This window comes from Peromyscus californicus, unplaced genomic scaffold, assembly GCF_007827085.1.
Source record: "Peromyscus californicus insignis strain IS unplaced genomic scaffold, ASM782708v3 Scaffold_10__1_contigs__length_136768540, whole genome shotgun sequence".
Classification (NCBI taxonomy): Eukaryota; Metazoa; Chordata; class Mammalia; order Rodentia; family Cricetidae; genus Peromyscus; species Peromyscus californicus.
In genome coordinates, this window is record NW_026294391.1 from 33,743,329 (window position 1) to 33,760,578 (window position 17,250).

The following is a 17,250-nucleotide window of genomic DNA, read 5'->3' on the forward strand; positions in this document are numbered from 1 at the left end:
TTTGCTTACAGACTGAAGAGCAAGCATGGGGGCCTGCATGAGTTTGAACTAGGTCCTCTGTGCATATGTTATTTATGGTCATTAGCTTTGTGTTTTTGTGAGACTTCTAATAGTATGAGTGGGTGTATCATTGACTCTTGGGACTCTTTTTCTCCTAATGGGTTGTCTTGTCCAATCTCGACACGAGGGCTTTCACCTTAACTTATTTTGTCTTGTTTTGTCCTGTTTGCCTATCATCTCTTGGAGGCTTGCTCTTTTCTGAAGAAGAAACAGCAAGGGAGTGGATCTGGCAGAGAGGGAAAGTAAGGGGTGGTAGGAAGAGTGTAGGGAGGGGAAACTGTGGTTGGATGAGAGAAAAATCTATTTTCAATAAAAATAAATAAATAAAAATAAAGGTTGCCTATCTGAATCCCATTCTAGTCTGGCCACTGTGGGTCCCTACTACGTAGTAGTTCTGCAGATTGATGGGTGTCACAAAGGAGTGGAGATGGACTAGAAGGAAAGTTTGAAGTCGGTAGAGGGAAAGGACTAGGAGTACTCTGAGCCTACACTAAGAGAAAAGATATTCTTCAAACAAAATTTTGATACAAAAGAAATTAAAGTTTGCTGAGGAAACCACCTATGTATCTGAGATAAGCAAAGGGGAAACAAGGGTTGTAATTTGGCAAGAAGATAGAATACCCTCTCAAAAAGAACTATAGGCAATTACTGACTCCTGAAAGAAGAATCTGTCGGTCCTAGGGATGAGGTCCCTGATCCATAACAAACTCCAAATAGTCAGCCCTAAACACATATACACATGAGCAATACTAAATGAATTCAGTAGGTTGAATTTATAAATTTATACTCATATATATATATATATATATATATAATTGTAGCACAAATTTTTAAGAGGACTTATTAATAAAAACAAACCTGGAGCTAGGTATTGGGTTAAAGCTGGAAGATCAGAGAAGCAGAACAAGCCACAGCTTCCTTACCTCCCAATTCCTCAGGTGATCCTGTTTTTTCAGACTGGATGCCCCTCAGCTGAACTGTGCTGCTCAAAAGTCTAAAAGCTTAACCAGGCTATAGTTCCTTGAACTGTGCTGCTGAAAAGCCTAAAAGCTTAACCAGGTTATAGTTCCTCGTCCTCACGCCTTAAATACCTTTCTGCCTCCTGCCATTACTTCCTGGGATTAAAGGCGTGAGTCACCATGCTTGGCTGTTTCCAGTGTGGCCTTGAACTCAAAGAGATGCAGGCGGATCTTTGCCTCTAGAATGCTAGGATTAAAAGCGTGTGTGCCATTTTCTGGCCTCTATATCTAGTGGCTGTTCTGTTCTCTGACCCCAGATAAGTTTATTAGGGTGCACAATATTTTGGGGAACATAATATCACCACAAATAATAAATGATAAAATATATAATACATATATAAATAATATGTATTATTTTAAATACAAATATAAAATAATAAAATAAATAATAGAAATGAGTAAGCAGACACAGAAGTTGGAGGGGTGAAAGGTAGAGAGAAATTATGTAAATACAGGAATCATGCAAGGTATTTTCAAAATTAATAAAACTTTTAAAAGCTGAAAAAAAAGAATATGTAGTGATTCTAGAGTTTTATCCAAAGAGAAACTACGAAACTTTAGAAACCTTAAACTTCACTTTGTACTCCAGTCAGGCAGAATATCTGTGCTTTAATCTTCACTCTCATCATCCTGGCACCCCCTAGATTGGCTATTTCTCTGCCACTGTATCGTGCTTACAGAGAACCAAGGGTTTCTGGCACTATCAGACCTCTGCAATCTACTTGTGGCTTTTTTGTGAATGTGTACATGGCCTGAATTTGGAAAAATACATTCCTCTCCCAGTTCTCCTTTCATTCACCATTTTTTCTTCCTTAAATACCTATTTTCCTACTATTTGCAATAATTTGTTTAGAGCCTATGTTTCTAAAGACCCCTTGCTGGCAAATGGTTTAAATTAAGCAGTCAGTTGGCCTCTCTGGGTCTTGGTTAGTGAAGCCACAGTGTGACTTCTACAGGCTCCAGTCACACAGCTTAATTTATAGAAAGGAAGAAGCAGCAAATTAGCTTTGAACTGTTAGCCTGCTATACCAGCATGCTTTGTCAAGAGCATCTCTAAAATCTAGAATGGTACAATCCAGCCTAGGGCTATAGGGGGATGGAAAGGGCCTGCTGAGCAAGGGAGTTTATTTCTTAGGAAATAATTAGCTATCCATTCAGTTGCTGTGCCCAGCAAGGTCAAACAACTTTTATTAATTGATTTATTTCATATGCTTATCTTATTTAACAAACAAATGTGATATTAATAGCTATGAACATTGACAAGATTTAAGGTCTACTTAAGATATTTAAAAAAAATGATCAGAGTGAAGGGACAAATTGTGAAGGTTATCTACTAGTGAAAAAGTACGTATGGTTTGCATGATAATAAAGATTCAATAGGACTCAGTGTCTTTCCTTTATGTAGGTTATCAATCCTCATTTAGCATGAGAGCGTGAACACATCGGAATTCTTAAAAATAATTTAAAATTGTGAAGCCAATGAAACTTGATCTCTATTTAAGGTGGTTGGGGCTAGATATTGCCAACAATATAATAGCATAGAGTTTCAAAAGTAATACTGACATTGTGCATGGTTTGACATTGTTTCACAATCCCTTATTAAATAAACATCCAACAATTTTAGCTATATCTGTATAAAAATATTCTCTTCATTCGCAGATTCATAAAAGTAACAATGGCCTTAAGTATAACAGCCATTTGATAAGCAGAGGATTAGAAGTCAGAAAGCTCATTTTTAGGTTCTGTTCCAAATATCTTTTTGGCCCTAGTTTAAATCCCTTCTTGGGCCTCATTACCCTTATATAAGAGGCAAATAGAGCAATTTAAAAGATCTTTCGCTTCTATGTATTTTGATGATTCTATAATTACTATACAATAAAAATAGATAATAAAAGAATAAATCCCTGACCACTGCTTCTATTCTATCTTAAGATAAGTTGCCTAGAAGAAAGGCCTCCAAAGGTTCTCAACTAAGAACTTGCTGAAGGAGTGAGTATTCTCAAGAGAAATCCCCAAAGGAGAGAATAAAGCAGGATAAATCAGGGCCAAGAAACATGATTTTAGGAATAGGAGCTCAGGCTTCTCCTACAGGACTCTCTGGAGCATGAGCTGTAATATCTTCTTTTGCCCACCTTGAACGAACCTGAGCATTTATGCCTCCAAATCACTAAGCCTTAGCTGAGGACCTCTTCAGGAAATGGAGGCAGTACATCATGGACAGTGCTACATGGTGGAAATCACTGGAGTTGAGGATGTCATCTGTGAGCAGTATTGTCCACCATAGCTAAGGGATTATAGGGCTGCTATGCTAAAAGGCATGTGGATACTATATCCTCAGAATATGTTATATGCTATTTGTTCACTCCAATTTTTATCAAAAAGTATTATCATGCTAATTCAATATTTATTTTATTAGATTTTCATATATTAGGAATTTGAAAGATGCATCTTAGAACAATCAGTTATAGTTCACAAAATGACAACATTCTTATATAGTGGTAAACTGATTTTGTTAGTATTTCATTTTGACAATATATAAAGTGGTTATTCAATGAGCAAATGGAAAATCAAGCTCAATCATAGTCTTCATCAAGTAGTATTTAAATTTATTATTAATTTTTTAGAAAATATAGCTTGAATACACAGGCCAAGTTGAAGTTAAAGTGTCTCTGAATTATTTTACTTTATTTTGATTTTTATAATTATTCAATGTGTGTGTGTGTGTGTGTGTGTGTGTGTGTGTGTGTGTGTGTCCATGTGCACAGTTGTGCATACTGGGAATGTTAGAAAAAATTTTTTTTCAGGAGTCTTTTCTCTCCTTCTGACATGTGGGTTCTGAGCATTGAACTGAGGTGTAAGGCTTGTAGGGCAAGCACTCTACCTGATGAGATATTTTACCAGTCCTGAATTTGTTTTACTTACACCAGGTGACCTTATTCCAGGAATTCATATTACATTGAGACTTGAGGGATTGCTGAATTAAGATACTTTGTTAGAATTTTAACACAAAAAAATAATAAGAATACCATGACAGAAAATAGTATTGTGCTTTGTTGAAAAACTTAGTCTGCCTTCAATTGTAGATAACATAGCACCTATTTAATACTTTAGCATTATGAAAACATGCCTAAAACAGCATAAACAACACTTTAAGCTATTAGCAGTAACATAGACTCCATGATAAAACAAGATTAATGAATTCAGGTGTTCTGCTTTTTTAAAAGAAGTATAACAGAGATTACAAGAAGACTGTGAACAAGAAGAAAGAAGTAAATAGCAAAAAACAGAAATAGTCAAGACAAATGTGGTTAATTTTACCATGCTGTCTTAAGATAGTTTTAAAGGATTCTATAAACTCATGACCTTAATTTGTTCAGGTCATGGACCCCTTTGAAAATTTGTTTAATGTTATGGACTTCCCAAAGGATGAAATTCATGTGCACACAAAATTTTGCTATCAGTTTGGGTATAGAGTATGCCTGAAATTATGAAAAATAAATCACAATAGGGCAGAAGGAAGACTCTGATATGAATACATTATTTCCTTTATCTCTCACTTGGATAAAGGAGTTTCATTAGGACAACCAAAACCATACTTCATGAGTGACTAGGCCAAGATTAGAAATACCAACTAGGTTTTGTTAAAAGTGAAGTTTTGCTTTCTTTTTAAGTTAGTCAAATCACACTGTTTAACCACTTTCTTCACTAATTGAAATTATCTCTGATAATTCAGAGTGCAATAGAAAAGGGAACACATACTTCTCTACCAATCCCATGAATTCAGAAATATGAAAGAGACTAGTCTGATTTACATGGATACTGACCTTTACATATTCTTATTTCATTTTTACCCATAGGCTTTTGGGTAGCATATATATATATATATATATATATATATATATATATATATATATATATATACACATACATACATATATATATATATATATATATATATATATATATATATATATATATATATATATACACATAGCACCTCACCTTTGAGCTTGTTTAATTGCAGTGATTTCACAGAGCCTACCTTTTGTCCATGTCTTTATAAACTACCACCAGTCATATGGTTTATGGATTATTTTTGACCCAAGATCTCCACCCAGAGTCTGTCATCTAAACAACTCCAATTCAAGATTTAAAAAATCATAACATAGCATGCTCTTAAGGCACACTGAGCACCTTTAAAGAAAATCTTGTCTTTATTTTCATTTTTTGGGGACTGTGTGTAAGAGGAACACTAAATCATTGTATGATTTGTGATTTGTATACTAGCACTGCAGTATTCCTGCATTCCACGTGCAGATTAGGAGCCAGACTAATTCTTCATTCCTTCCATATTATTAGCACAGGTAATGCACATTTATTAATATTAGAACCAACTGAAATAATTCAGGAAAAAAACGCAACAAATGAATGAAATTTTAGAGCTCAGTGAGTATGTTACAGACTTATTATTCTTATCCTGTATGAGATGTTATAGTCAGCAGTTTTTATGTCTATGTAAGGGTAGGAATAATTACTCTGTCTTTTCTGCATGATGACTTGGTTATGTGGCACTTTTTTTCCAATGAAAGGGTATCATTGTGTCTTTAGATGATATAATCTTTTAAGAGGTATTCAGTTAAAATATCAGAAGTCGATGGAAGAACTTTGGTTATTAAATTTGCTGGAACAAACTAAGTGATACAGTGCACATGCAACTCCTTGTTTCTGTGTTTAACTCCATCACAAAACACACATACAATTATAAACAATGCACACAAGTGTAAAATATGCTATAATATGCAGCATATGTACACTACAAACTGGAGAGCCAGGATCTTACATCATGGAGCCTATTTTCTACTGGAAGATACAGTTTCATCTGGGGGATTATCCTTCAGTAGAAGACAAGACTGTCCAAACTAGAGTAGGAGAGAAGAGGAAACATAGTAAAGTCCCAATTTGATGGTGTGATGAACAGCAGTTTATCACTTGTTTGAACCCTATCCTAAGAAAGTGTGAGGTGAGCTCAGAGTAAAGAGGGAGGGCCCAGGTAACATGAGTTAACGATGGAGAAGAATGTTGAAATTGCTTATTAGAAGACTGAAAACCTATAGTTAACTGGGTGGTGCTAATTGGCTTAATCTAAGGGTATCAAGGTGAAATAAATCCGCCTGGTTCTGTGTTCTTCCCAGCAAAGTTGGGAGTCTTGCTAGACATGAATGGGAAAGGCAAATGGTCGGGTTAAAATGGGTAGGAGTTTTTAAGAGAAATATAATAGAGTGAGATGGAGCAAAGCACCAAGATGGGATTTTTTGGAAGGGAGCCCATTTAAAGACAGATCAAAAGAATTAGTTATATCTATAATCCCAATTTAGCAGTTTTCTAATTGAAGAAAAAAATGCTTATTAAATATGTTTCTATGAGTTATATTCAAAATTAATCAGAAATACTTAAGGACTGAGATTATGCATTTTAAGCTGGTAGGATCTATACTAAATGATGCTCTATGATACACAAAACACTTTTAAAGAATAGTGCTGATTTATCTTCCAACTACAACCTTTGCATCCTGCTTGATACAAAGCAGCAGTTTACACACTGAGTAACAATGCTCCACTGGGAACTGTTGCTTTGAAAGCAACAGTATTGTTGCAAATCAGTGAGTAATGTGGGTATCTAGATACACTCCAGTAATATTAATCAGAAAAGCTCTATAACTGTTTTGCTGTCCACATAATGATTTAGAAAAGGCTTATGTAACTGAAAACTAAGCTTGGAACTTTTACAGAGGAATGTTGAATCTCCGAAGATTCTCCTATGTGTCTGCGATGTGAATTCTAGCCAGTACATTGTGTTTAACCTGGGGCTATTACAATTCATATTTCACCACTATAGTTTCTTAATTTATAAACTGGTGATAATAATGTTTACTCAGAATTGGTGAGAAGCCTGACAAGGTTGCTGAGAGGTCTAACACAAAAAAAGTGTGTTTTGTGTGTGTGTGTGTGTGTGTGTGTGTGTGTGTGTGTGTGTGTATGTGTGTGTGATGCATTTCATCATAATTATTATTCAAGTGAGAGAATTTTAATCAGTGGTCCCTTAGAAAACTGGACACATTGAAGACAGTAATGATTAACAATATTTTGTCTATCCTTTGAAATCTTACTTGTAGGATACAGGATAGAAATAACCCCCAAATCAGATTTCTCCTCCAAAGGCCATTTTATTTGAGTATGTTTCAATGCTGTGTCCTGCATTTTGTCCATTACTCACATATGGGACAGTGAAATGAAGGACATTGTGTACCCTTTCTAGATCCATTAATGGGAACATGATCTATTATGTTGTTCTACATTTCTAATATAAAACTCAGATTACAGTTCTTTCAGTACCAGGAAATGGTCTTCCCTTTATGAGGGAAGGGAGTGTTTCTTTTGATCATAGTTTTTTACTGTACTGTGTTTTGCTTTTTACTTTAATTGTGTGAAAATTTATTATAAAATGTAATGTTTTCTCATGGTATCTAGGTCTCAATATTTCAAACCTCTCCTTCAATCAATCTCTCTGTTTCCCTGTCTCTCTCTTTCTCGGTCTTCCCCAATATGCACATATATTTCAAAGTCTACATTATAAACATCAGTATAAATGTATTTCTTACATTCAGTATTCCAACACTACCTTTGAAAAGAAAACTTAATCCACATATTATATCCATTTAACTTATTAACTATTATACTTTTATATAAGCTTAGAAATGTAAGTATAATAGCAAAATAGGTCAAAATACTTGTAGTAATATCCACAATTTACTAGCAGCTTAACAAGAACTATTTGCAAGTGATACCCACTGGCAAAGGGAAAATCAATTTTCTCCAATGGAGTGTTACTGGGCCTATTGACCACACTCCAGGATAGGCCACATGCCCGAGTTTAGTTGGCCAACATAATACAAAATCCATGTATTGACTTTTTGTTTTGTTTTGGCTTTTGTGTCATATTGTTTTTTGCTTGTTTGTTTTGATTTTCATTTTTGTTTGTTTTGGTTTAGTGACAGAGAAGAGAAAGAGAGAGAAAACATGTGTTTAGGTTGCTAGGGAGGTGGAAAGGGTCTAGGAGCAGTTAGGGGAGAGAAATCATGATCAAAATATATTTTATGAAATACAAATTTAATTGCAAAAATCACCCCAAACCAAAACTTCACCCCAAAACATGGTTTTGCCAAGTTGTTACTATAGCCACAAGAAATGTAGTATAGTCATCTCTATATTTTGGAGATGAGGAACTAGAAGCTCAAAGGAGTATGTGCCTTGCTAATTCATGGTCAGGTAGCTAGTTAGAGTCTAAGATTCTCTGGACTTTCAAGCCCTTCAGTACCACCTGCTGTGTCATACTTGATCTCTGATAGAAGAATTCAACTTATCCAAGTGCGTAATGATTTGAGTCTTGCTCTGATGCTCAGAGCAGTACTGATCATGATACTATAATTACCATCTTCTTTTACTCCTTATATTCATGAACACCTAGAGGCAGGACATCTCTAATATTTAGGTTAATGTATCTAGTACATAGCATGATGTCTGCCTTGATACAGTGGACTAGAGATGTGTGAATGGGAGATTTTTTCTAGAGAAATATGAGCTAAGTCTAGCTAAAGGAGGGGGTAAAACTTACTTCCCCTATCATTAGACAAAGGAAAGAAAGAAGTAGCTCAAGAAAATGCAAAGAGAAACCATTCTGTATCTTGAAATATGTTGTAAATCCTTCTAATTATAGTAAGAAAATTTCTGCCTATAAACTGTGCAGCTAGAAGCTATTTCTTGTGTTAAAATACTAACACTTATTCTTATGTCCACAGTCCTTCTGCTGATTAAACAGAATTACAGAAGGTGAAAATAAACCTGTCATAATAATGAATATTTTAGTCAATGTTATATTGAAATTAGACACTATTCCTAGCCATGTTTTCCCTCACAGCAATTTGCATATGCAACCAGAAGTCATTTTGTCAAATATATTCTCATGCACTGAAAACATTTAGTTTCAAAACTTAATTCAGAGTGTCAACATTTTTTATGATTACATACTCAATATAAATTCCAGCATTTTCCTGTGTACTGACAAAGAAGAAGGAAATGTTTATTTTTAAAATATAAGGTCACTAGTGTTTATAATATGATTAAGAAATATGTAAATAAACATGTCTACTCCTTTTTAACTGACTCTATAACTGATACACATCTGGTTTGTTAGAACCTTACTTTTTGTGAAAAGAAATTGAAGACCTATTTGACTTACTTATTTAAGAGACAGTACATTTGTTTAATATGGTTTCCAGAGACTGTAAACTGCTTCTGCAGTAATAGGAGGAAAACAACAAGAACTTTTCTCCAAGAAGCCATTTTATATGAAGATTTAAGAAAGCAGCAGTGTGACAAAATAGAGGTCAAATGAAAAAACTGTTTTTCTTTTCCAAATTCTCCTCTTCCAGAGTACATAATAGTTTTTGCTCCTGTTTACACAAGTTCTCTAATCAACATTTTGAAATATGAATTAATAAAAATTATGAATAAGATGGTTAGGAAATGTTTAAAACATATTTTATATAAATAATATTCTTGGCATTTTCTCAAATGGTAAAACATCTCTTTTAATAAAATATTATGAATTATAAGCAATATTACAATGCCAAATACTACTTTTAATATGCTCTAATAATAGACAATAAACTTTTTTATATTGTAAAAGGTAACTGCTCCCAGGAAAACACAAAACTCTCTAAATCAATATAACCAAATTTCATATGAACCTACAGAGACTGAGGCAGCATGCACAGGGCTTGCATGGGTCTGTACCAGGTTCTCTGTATATATGTTATGGCTTCCAGTTTAGTGTTTGTATGGGATTCCTGAGTGTGCAAATAAGTGGGTCTCTGATTCCTTTGCCTTCTATTGGGTGCTTTTCTTTCTGTTAGTTTGTCTTGTCCAATTTTGATGTGTTAGTCTTTATTTTATCTCATTATATTTTATTATTATCCCTTAGAAGCCTGTTTGTTTTCTAAGATAGAAATGGAGTGGATCTGGGTGGGAGGGGAGGGGAAGAAGGAACTGGGAGAAGTAGAGATAGGGGAAACCATAATTAGGATACATTATGCTATAAAAAGTTTTTAAAAATTAAAATTTTTAAAGAGGATATAACTTATCACTTTTCGTTTAATAAAGCAGCATGACATATATTATGCAATGTTTCTATCAGCATATTTTTATAAGTCATTGTATGTAATCCTGAAAATAATTTTTAAGGCAACAAACTCATCCAATGCTTTCTTTATGAGGCAGCTGATAGTTTATACAAATGGCTTTCTTTTTTCTTGAAAAATAGATTTTTCCATATAGTATATTCTGATTATGGTTTCCCCTTCCCCAACTCTTCCCAGACCCTCTTCACCTCCTTACTCACCAAAATTCACACCTTTCCTTTTTCTCTCTCATTAGAAAACAAACAGGCAACTAAAAGTAATAACAAACTAAAATAAGATTAAAAAAACAATAGGACAAAAAAAAGAAACAGAAGAAAATGGCATTACTGGTCTGCTAGCATATTGCTCTTTGGGCGGCATACAGAAAGAGCAAAGACCATCCCATAGCAGAGAAATCCCATAAAAACACAAAACCAGAAAACATCATATATATGCAAAAGACCCATGAGGTTAAAAAAAAAAAAAGCCCTGACATGACAATATGAGACAAAGAACTTCCAAAAATGTCATTGAGTTCATTTTGTGTTGGCCATCTAGTGCTGGGCATGGGGCTTGCCCTTAAGAGTGGTTTATATACTCAGTGAGACTCCCTCTGTGAGCAGGTATCCATTAGAGATAGCTTCGAGGTTAGGGATAGGGACTTGTCTCCACTTTCTCTCTCAGAGCTGTTATACCATCTGTCTTAGACCTGTGCAGACTAACCTTGTGCTTGCTGCCACAGTCTCTGTGAATTCGTATGTACACAAGCCCTGTTTTGTCTAAAAGACCTATTTCCTTTTTTGTCTTCCTCCCCCACTGGCTCTTACAATCTTTTTGCCTCCTCTTCCACAGAGTTCTGTGAGCCCTGAGGGGAGACATACTATGTAGGACTGAGTGTTTCAAGGTCTCTCCCCCTCTGCACATTGTTCAACTGTGTGTCTCTTTATTTGTTCCCTTCTACTGAAGGAGGAAGTTTCTCTGACTATGACTGAGAAACACACCACTTTATGGGTATAGCACAATGCAATTAGGAGTCATTTCATTGCTACATTCTTTTAGTATAACAATAGTATTTGGTTTTCTGCTAGGTCTATGAACTATCTAGTCTCAGGTTCTTGACTACCCAGGCAAATAGAAATAGTTTTAATAATAGAAGTCACCAGAAATGTGACTTTGTTAGGCACACATTCAACTAAAATACTGCAGAAAATGCAGCATGTAATAGCTGACAGAAGCTAAATTGAGGACAGTAACTTTTTATTAGTCATGAACAAATGGTTGAAACTAAATGCAGCTGCCCATATTTCAATAGGAAGAGTAAATAGATAGAAGGGAAATAAATGTCTTTTTCATGCTTTTATAATTAATACATTTTGAATAAATCTGAATAAAGCCAAACAAATTGTTTGAGTAAGGAAGAGATTTTCTTAGTGGCATGGAGCTTTTTAAACAAATGGCTTTATGCCAAACTGATAATTCTGAATCAATTGTAAAGTACCTAGTAACTTGAACTAAAAAGCAATGCTATATAGAACTGAGGGCTTCTACCAACCACATATTTACCCATCAGTAAACTGTCATAGTCTTTACTTCAATGTATATTTTAATCCAGAGATCCATTTATCACTCCCACTTCCTTCTGCAGCATAAACAAAAGAAAAATCCACACCATAGCTGTGATAATCTGAAAGTTTTTTTCAACTTAATCTTCAATTGTTTTGTCTTGGAATTGCTTCACCTTGGACTTCTCCATACTGTCACATTTTTCTATTTATAAAAATCCCCTTTCCTTAAAATTGTTAAGATATTAGAATAAACACTGAATTTAGTGTACCATGGGAATCCAAGCTGAACCTCTTAATGATAATTTTAATTTGTGTCAATCAGTAAACCTCATCTTTCATATTTGTACAGGTGATATTTTAGTATTCAATACCACAGGATTGTTTCAGGTGATAGTTAAGAACCTGGAGGAAATGATGTAATGTATATGATACAGGTACTCCCTGCATGTATCATATATATCTACTCCTTTTCTGCTCTTTAGGGTCTATTTCTACAACTGTCACATAGATATCAAGGCATCTTTCTGTATTTCACATATTACTGTTTGTACTTGGTTGAACAGTGTCTCTGAAAGTTCATGTCTCAAATAGGTGAACATGACCTTCTTTGGAGACAGTCTTTGCAACTGTAATTAGTTAAAGTGAGGTTATACTTGGTTAGGTGGAAGCCTAAAACAATTATGAGTGACACGATGATAAGAAATCTTATATATCCTAGATAGAGAGGCAGACCCAGACTGTAGAATGCATGAAAGGATGGAGACAAAGAGTGCTGATTCCTAAACCAAGAAATAATATGGATCGCCTACAAGTGTCATAAACTAGAAGAGGACCTACTACAGATTTCTCCCTAAGATATTTCAGAGGTTACATGGTCTTGATTAAACTTTGACATATTAGACTCTTGAGCCTCTGTGTGAGAGAATAAATTTCCATTATTTCCAACTGCCCAGGTAGTGGTATTCTATCAGTCTTGAAAAACTTATACTTTCCTTGAAGTTAATTAATATAATTTCTTCTCCAAGTTCTCTTAATTTTTATGTTATCAAAATAATAATAGCATCTAATGTAAGATGAAATGCTGAATGGTCTTATTAATAAAATCCTGGAGCCAGATATGGGGGTGAAAACTGAAAGATCAGAGAGACAGAACAAGCCACAGTCAACCTCACCTGCCAACTCCTCAGCCAATCCTGTTTCCATGAATCCTCAGACTGAAAGTCTGTGAGTCCTCACCCCTGAGGGTCTTGGTTGAACTGCTGCTAAAACCCTCTAGTTTCTGGTCCTCATGCCTTATACACCTTTCTGCTTCCTGCCATCACTTCCTGGGATTAAAGGTGTGTGTCCTTCTCAAGCAAATACATGAGATCTCAAGTGCTGGGATTAAAGGTCTGTGCCATCACTACCTGGCTCTGTTCCCAGTGTGGCCTTGAACTCACAGAGATTCTGATGGATCTCTGCCTCCCCTGTGATAAGATTAAAGGCATATACCACCACTGTCTGGCTTCTATGTCTAATCTAGAGGCTGGTTCTGTCCTCTGATCCCCAGATAACCTTTATTTGGGTGTACAATATATTGGGCACACAATATATCATCACAATCTATGGCATAAGAAAACAGCAAATGAATTCAAATTGTTATGATACTAGTAAGAGCGCCTCTCTGGGAGTATGCAGCAATTACATATAACACATTGAAGGACAGGGTAGAGACAGCAAAGTTCCACTAGGCACATGCTGAGATACAGTCTTTAGACATGCTTTGCATGATCAGATTGTGTCATCATGGAGAATTACACAAAAATAAAATAATCCCTTCTCATAAAACTGACAAGAGATTAGACCAGTCTATTTTAACCTAAACACATGCAATTAGAGTAAGCTTTGCCTTATACTATATGTATGAGGGAACCAGCTTTGCAATGATTCAAGGAAAGAGAATTTACTATTGGCAAAATAAAGACTTGGAAAAACAAAACAGGTGCTTTTAAAAAAGCTTTGTTGTGCCTGAAGTCATATAGAAGGCAAAATACTCATAACACATTTGCATATTGAGAGGCTATTTTCTGAACCAGCTGCACCAGTTTACAATCTTGTCAGTGATTTACAATAACTCTAATTCTTCCCCATCCTCACTAACACTTGATATGATCTGTCATCCTACATATGTAGGATGTCTTCTAGCCATTATAGTTGATGTGAAATAGCACTCACTGTGGTTTGGATTCTAATGTATTTAGTGATCTTTTATATGACCTCTTTGGAGAAATCTCTGTCCGCCTCTTTGTGCACTTTTAATTGGAATGTCATTTTCATTATTGAATTGCAAGACTTTTACATCTGTATAAAGTATCTGATTTGCAGATATTTACTTTTTTCTGTAGATTCTCTTTAAATTTGTCTGATGATACAATCTGCAATAAAAATATTACTTTTTATCTTGAGGTGGTAAAATATGTCATTTTTTTCTTTGGAAAAAAATTACATGCTTTTATAGCTAAGAAATAATTAAACAAAGAAATTCATTTTTGGCTTTAGAACTTATAATGTTAGTTCTTATATTTAGGTCTGTTGTTTTGAGTTAATTTTGTGTCTGATGAGAGCAAAGAGTACAAGTATATTGGTTTGCACAAGGATATGAGCACTATTTGTGGAAAGCCAGTCACTCTTCACATTATTTCATTTTGTACATATTTATGAAGCACACTATGACAATGTGTAATGGTCAGATTATGGTAATTAGTAATTTACTTTCCTTAAAATTTTATCATTTCTATATTGAAAACTCTCTTATTTTTCTCTTATACTTATACTAAAATACATCAGAAACTGCTAAAGACTGTTTTGCTGCTATACTAAACAACACCAGAACTAAATTCTCCTAGTTGTACTCTTGTGCACCTTATATAAAGGCGATGATTGAAGAACAATGCTTTGAGATCTTAAAGTATCTTACTCATTTTCAATTCTGTGTGTGCTCTTAGGAGAAAATCTTATGAAAAATTACTTTTTATTTATATAAACAAAGAGTTTTATAACTAGCTAAAGAAATTTCAGTACATTATAAATAACATTTATGTAACAAAAACTTTATAATCAAAATTAAGCCCCTGCATTTGATTTATCCCTGAGCTATATTTTCTCCTGGGCATTTGATTGGTGAATCTGGACTTCAAAATTCTTTGAGAATTTTGAACAATTTATTTTGTTCAACTTCTCACAGATCCATTCTCCATTCCCAACCCACCCAACATGTATGTGTATATATGTGTGTGTGTGTGTGTGTGTGTGTGTGTGTGTGTGTGTGTGTGTGTGTTTAACTCATATTTTTGTATGTGTGACCTTTCATCACTGTATGGCCAACTTACCAGGGGTCATATACTTAAAGAAATTTGACTCAGTCTTTCTCAGCAACTATAAATTACCCACTACTTCTCTGCTAGGGATGGGAGGGACACCATTCCTACTTCCCATGCCATGCTAGGATTTTTGTTAAGGTTTAGTTTGCACACATCTTGTGTTTGTATATGTGCAGCTACCCTGCTATCTCTGGAAAACACTGCTTTCTTTTAGTTACCCACTACATTATGTCTTTACCTTAGACAAGAATTAGCCTGTATGACTATTTTCATACTTGTATGTTCTGTTACAGTTAATGTTTACATCTATCTAGAATACTTCATTATTTTTTACTGTCATTCATGTATGAAAATCAAGCAAATTAAATACAAATTTCACTAACCTGTATTAATTGGCAGAAAATTAGATGTAAATTTTCTAGAAAGACTGGTACATGAGCTTAGAAATAAATTATAGAGTAAAGTATTATAAAAAATGTGGTGGTTTTTATGAGACTCTCCCCATAGGCTGATATATTTAAGTGTTTGCTCCCCAGATGGTGGAACTGTTTGGGAAGGATTAGGAGGTGTGGCCTTGAGGGAGGAGGTGTGGCCTTGTTGGAGGAAGTTTGCCACTGGAGGTAGGCTTTGATAATTCTAAACTCACATCATTCACAGTAGAGAGTTCTCTCTCCTCTCTCTCTCTCTCTCTCTCTCTCTCTCTCTCTCTCTCTCTCTCTCTCTTTCTCTCTCCAGATTTTATAGCAGGATGCATGGTCTTAGTTACTACTCTAACCCTATGATCATCTACCTTCTGCCATGCTTTCTACCATGAAGATCATGAATTCTAACACTCTGGAAACGTGAGCCCCACCCTCCAATTAAATACTTTATTTTCTGCCTTGGTCATGGTGTTTTGTCATGGCTATAGAAAAGTAAATAAGACAAAAAAGGTATTGGTTTTAATGAGACTAACAATGTAAGAATAAATAGCAAGTTTTAGGCCTTTGAATTAATATGCATACATGAATAAAACATATATTTGATACTAATTAAAAGTTGGATAAAGCACAGGGACAAATAGCCAAATGAATGGAAACACATGAACTATGAACCAATGGCTGAGGGGTCCCCACTGGATCAGGCCCTCTGAATGGGTGAGACAGTTGATTGGCTTGATCTGTTTGGGAGGCATCCAGGCAGTGGGACCGGGTCCTGTGCTCATTGCATGAGTTGGCTGTTTGAAACCTGGGGCTTATGCAGGATCGCTTGGCTCGGCCTGGGAGGAGGGGACTGGACCTACCTGGACTGAGTCTACCAGGTTGAACTCAGTCTGTGGGGAAGGCTTTGCCCTGGAGGAGATGGGAATGGGGGGGGGGGGCTGGGGGGAAGGGGAGGGGGACGGGAGGGGGGAGAACAAGGGAATCCATGGCTGAAATGTAGAACTGAATTGTATTGCAAAATAAAAAATAAATAAATAAATAAATAAAATAAAATAAAAAGTTGCAGGAAATTGATGTCTTTAGCAAGTTAAAATAAGCTCCTTGTATTTTTTATAGCATGAATTTATTTTGTAATATGTTTCATAGTCAGACAAATATAGAGAAATATAGTTGAAATTATCAGATAGCATGACGTGGAAGAGATGAAAACAAATACTAAATGTATTATAGTATGTTTATGCCTATTAAATACTATAATAGTTTTTCTGAATTTTTATCTGTTTTAGACATATATTACTATAGTAAACCCAAACTGGAGCTAACATTACAGAAATGCTTCCAGTAACAGGTTCAAATCAATACTACAAAAAATGTTAAATGAACAGGATTCTCATAAATCGAAAACCTGCCTAGCCTCAGAGTCCAGTAGAATAGCTTTTCAGTACTCAGATTAGCTTCATATTAAAGTCTTTAACTCATTATCTGTCTCCCCAATTACCTGTGACAACAAGACAAATCATGCCAATTTAATAGAAATCAGTAGCTCTCTATTTTATAAACATAATTTGAAACTTTTATTGGATTTGCCTT